Genomic DNA, 5,285 nt, shown 5'->3' with positions numbered 1-5,285 from the left:
TAGTTAAGAGTATATTTAAAAAATAATAAAATATACTTGGGTAGATACTCCTAAAAGGAGCCCTGAGAGAAGCATTGTTTGGAATAGAAAACTCTTTACATAATATGTAAATAAGCACCTATTAAATTTTCCTATTTTATATATTTTTTCAAATATGTATCTCTCCAGCTTCTTAAAGTGGGGCACGCAGTTTGTGAGAAATGGCCCAGAACAAATATTTGGCAGAAAGGTGGGAAGAAGACATGGCCAAGTCGTGTCTACATTCCAGGTGTGAACAATGGTTATAATCAGCAGGAAAATGATAAAAATGATTTTAAATCCTCATTTCCAAGCAGAGGTTCCAAGTCCCTGCCCTTCCCATTGCTCCCACCTTTTGTTGGAAACAAGAGGCCGACAGGGCATGTGTCTCCTTTTATTTCCTTTACTCCTGGGTCAAAGGCAGGAGAGAAGAAACAAACACTACTGCCCTGACATGTTCGGGCAGATCCTATATGACCTATATGACCATGGATCTGCGTTTTAAAGCCAGGGGCTTGCCTTCTTTTACAGAAAATATCTTTCTATTCCTCCTCACATGTAAAGGCTCTAAGAGACTGAACCTTTGCCAAATTAATGGAGGACAAACTCATGAGAGAAAAGTATTTCAGGGCAATTCTTTGCAGAATAAAAGAATCCTGATGAGCTGAGGTTTCTCCAGGGCCTGTCAACGGCAGACAAGCAGGTCACATGGGAAACACTATGTTTTTTTAAAGAAAGCAGTAATATTAGCAGTTGTAGATTGGGCTCTGGTGGTAAGGCAAACATTGATTTTCTTAGGAAAGATCTGAATTATACCTTGATGTGTCCTGATTGGCTGGGATGATACAGAATAGGGCTGCTGCAGAGGGACTTGCATAGGCCCAGGATCAATGATGGTGCACGGGGAGAGAGGGGCAGGGTGGGGGCATGGGGGACAAGGAAGAGGGGCACACAGGGCTTGTGAATGACTGTGTGTGTGTGGTGTTCTTCAATCTCTGCTTTACTGAGCCAGTGGTGCAGCAGGGGAAGGAAGCAGGACATTGGGATGCAGGGCTGAAAGAAGCACTGAATGCAACCAACCCCGAAGCAGAAGCCACCAGAACAGACAGCACTTAGGAACATGCCTGTGCCTACAGCCAAGGGACAAATGATGGCAAGTGAGGAGCAGGAACAGAGGTGGCAGGAATGACTGGAGGGAAGTGGGCCCTGATGGAGCAGGAGGCTGTAGTCTGGAGGAGACAGAAGCAGAAGGCTACCACCCTGCTTTGGGACAGCTATAAAAAGAATCTGTGTCCTGTGTTCCATGTAGGGCTCAGTCTCACGCCATGGCGGGGCTCTCCACTGCAAAGTGTGCATGCAATGCTGGCACCTGCACTTTGACAGAGAGCTGCAGTGGGCATTTCCCAATCACTATGGACCTAGAACTGCCTGTGGCCAGGCTGCACTGTGTGGTGATGAGTCTGTGAATTTGTGCCATTGTGTTCTGTCAGGGCAGATGTTCCTTGACTTCCAACAGTCTGCACTTTTCTTGGAAGACTGATAGTGCAGGAGTGTCCTATAGATGTGGAGACAGAATGTGCCTTAATGTTTCTGCAGTGAATATTCTGACCCTATATGGATGATCCCGTGAATCAAGATGGTCACATATTCTGGACGGAGCCCTGAAACGATGAGGAGGACATCTGGATGCTAAGTCAGGTTAAGACATGCTGGGAGGGACAAGACAGAACTTCCTTGGTAGTGACGGCAATAACAGTGCTAGTAACACTTACTGAGGTTTATACACCTATTGAATGCTGGAGGGGGTAGAGCATGCTACATACATTTCTTTGCTTCATCTTCAGAATGACCATTCTGCCTAGTAGATGTAATTAGATCGGTTCTGTCTATAAGACAACAAGTTTAGGGAGCTGAAGAGACTTGTCTAAGGTGACCAAATCAGCAGGTGGCTGAGCTGGCAGGTCTGACGCTCAGGACACTTTTGCCTTCATCATTAGATCTGGTCTAATGACGACTCTGTCTGTCCATACCAGTCCTTGCAGAGTCATCATCATCCTTGCAGGAGCAAGTCTGCTGACAACCCTTCCCTCAGAGGCTTGGAAGGTCACTCCTCAGGGTGGCTTCATTTCCCCGTTCCTAGAGGCCTTGCCCACGCCCCGTGTGCGGGGTGGGCTCCTTTCCCTTGAGCATGGCATACTCGATGCAGCAGCCCCGCAAGAGCAGCCAGGGTGCAGGTGGCAGCAGAAGAGTGTAAAGCTATCACAGGTGAGAACAGAGGTATGCTGAGCAGTCTGGACAGGTTTAAAGATGACAGAGGGGAGGGTAGAGTGGTCAGTACAGCCAGTGGGGCCAGGAGCCAGGACAGGCAGACAGGAATGCTGATGAGGCTCAAATAGGCCTGGTGCTGCCCCTGAGGTTCAGGTGCCTTTGGGGGTGTGTGTACTCTTCCTAGCCAATGCTGGGGCATAGGCAGGGGAAGGGAGATTAGGAACTTCATACTATTTTTAATAGGAACATTATGACCAGCCCCTCTACCTCTGCCCCAGTCATTGTGAGCCCGCAGGAACCCCAGGCACACCCAGAGTCCCCTCTCCTCATCCTCCCAAAAAGGGTGCAGGAGGAAAAGGGCAGGGAATCGCTTATGTGATAGACAGTGAGTGCTACACAGACCACTCCCAGTCCCAAGCCAGGGAGGTCTCTGGGACCTGAGTAGATGAACGATTCAGAACTGTTCTCTGTGTGTGTGTTGCAGTGGCAGGGTGTGTGTGTGTGGGGGGGCAACACTCCAGTGGCACAGAGGAGTAAGGTGCTGGCTCCCAGGATCAGTGACAGATTAAACACAGAGAAAATCAAATACTAAATGCAGGAAGCTGCAGACAGAAATGTAATTCCCAGCTGGAAATGGCAGCACCTAAAAATACTGAGCTGTGGTTCTCACAGGAATGCTCAATGCCCCACATTCAATCTAGAATGGCTTCTGGATTATGGGTTAGAGTAAATAAAAAAGATAATCTAAGCAACGTAACCATAGGTTTTTAGCTTAAAATGACATCTGGTATCAACATATTATCTGTCTCTAAGAAACTCAAATTGCCAGTCGTCCCACGAGCCTCTGCTGCTCTCAGCAGATTTTCATCCTGACTTGCTATGACTGCTGGGGAGAATATAAGTTTGGATTTCAGCTCTCCCTTGGGTCTTGGAGTTCTACTATTATCCAGGAGCCACTGTTGAGGGCAGGCTGGTCATTGGTCAGCACATGGCCTGGCCACTCTGGCACTGCACAGTGAGCTTGGGCTACTTACATCTGTGGATGGGCAGCTCATTTCACTGGCCAACCCAAACAGCCCCATGCATAGATCACTCTACATGCATCTCTTCTCCAAGAAAAACAACGTTGTGTGCACAACCTCTCGATGGTTGGTCAGTGGTAGCATTTCGTTGTTGTTAAGAAGGAAAACTTGCTCCATAATAGATCTAATTCCTGGTTCTACAAAGTCCTAGCTATGTGACCTAGGGTGAGTCACTTGGCTGTTTTGTGCCTCGGTTTCCTCATCTGTAAAAGAACTAGAGTATCTCTGACTGTCCTGAAGTAGTGAGAGAGGCCTGCCTCAATGTTCTTGTCCTCCTCTCCTTAACCAGTTGGTCTTCCTCCCTGAATACCTACTATGGCAGCTATGCCTGCATCCCACCCTAGGCTGACCTTTGACTCCAGAAACCAGCCTGGAGTCCTAGGATCCAGAGAAGATGAAGAGTTGTCTTCAAAAGAAAAAGAATGGGGCGAGGGGAGAGATCATGGTGGACGGGAGGCAAGACTAGATTGCAGCTCCGGACAGAGCAGCGGGCAGTGGCTCACATTGTAAGTTGTAGCTCCAGATCGACTGCAAGAACAAAACAGCACTCCCGAGAGGACCCACAGACCCTCTGAAGGAAGCGGACTGCTCCTGCAGGACCCAGGACATCACCCACCAAAACTGTGAGTGCCCCAACTGCAGAAGCAGGAAAGGGAGACCCTGCTCTCTTGCCCACACACCCCTGCTGGAGAAGCTGAAGGTCTGTTTGTGGGAGAAGTTTCCGACTTTACCTGGAGTTGAGTCAGTCTGGAGAGCTGAGTGAAATACTGGAGTAGAGGAAGCAGCAGAAAGGCTCTGGGAGCTCGCTGGGTCCCCTAGCAGGCCATTCCTGCCTTGCACCACAGGGATCCAACGGGAGAGGAGTAGGGGGTAAAACTCCACAGGGAGAAGGAATTCTCTAGCTGAACTCTGTAACAACTTGAATAGGGCAAGAAGCCTCCTGGCTGGAACTCGGCGGAGGGTGCAAATCCAGTGTGTAGACTGCAGAGGCAGGGGAAGAACCAAGCCCCTTTTCTTTCACAGCTGAGAGGCAGATAGCCAGGGTCAGGTTTTCAAGCCCATATGGCTCTCCACCTGGAAAGGGTCTGGGGACTGTTGCGGGGAGCATGGTGGGAGTGAGATCAGCTCTTTGGAGACTGAGACCAGCCTTTTGGATTGCATGGGAGCTAGGTAAGGCCTGTGACTGCTGGCTTTCCCCAACTTCCCTGACAACCTATATGACTCTGCAAAGGGAGCCATAATCCTCCTAGGTATACAACTCCAGTGACCTGGGAATCTTACCCCCATCCCCACAGCAGCTGCAGGAAGACCAGCTCAAAGAGAGTCTGAACTCAGACATGCCTAGCCCCACCCTCACCTGATGGTCCTTCCCTACACACCCTGGTAACAGAAGACAAAGGGCATAGAATCTTGGAAGTTACAGGGCCCCACCCACCACCAGTTCCTCCCCATATTACCACAGCTGATGCTCTCTGGAAAGTGCCACGTCCTGGCAGGAGGCCAACCAGCACAAAAATAGAGAATTAAACCGCTAAAACTGGACGGAGTCCTCACGGAGTCCATTGCACACCCCCACCACCTCCAACAGAATAGGCACTGGTATCCACGGCTAAGAGACCCATAGACCCAAATCACAAGACTCTGTGCAGAAAACGCCAGTACCAACCCAGAGCGGAGGAGACTCACTGTGTGGCTAGACCCAGAAGACATGACAATTACTGCAGTTTGGCTAACAGGAAGCCACATCCACAGGAAAAGGGGGAGGTACTACATCAAGAGAACACACATGGGACAAAAGAATCTGAACAACAGCCTTCAACCCTAGACCTTCCCTTTGACAGAGACTACCCAAATGAGAAGGAACCAGAAAACCAACTCTGGTAATATGATAAAACAAGGCTCTTCAATATCCCCCCC

Source organism: Rhinopithecus bieti, unplaced genomic scaffold (genome assembly GCF_001698545.2).
Source record: "Rhinopithecus bieti isolate Rb0 unplaced genomic scaffold, ASM169854v2 scaffold_3763, whole genome shotgun sequence".
NCBI classification, from domain to species: Eukaryota; Metazoa; Chordata; class Mammalia; order Primates; family Cercopithecidae; genus Rhinopithecus; species Rhinopithecus bieti.
The sequence above is the reverse complement of the archived record's forward strand: the minus strand, read 5'-3'. Positions refer to the sequence as shown.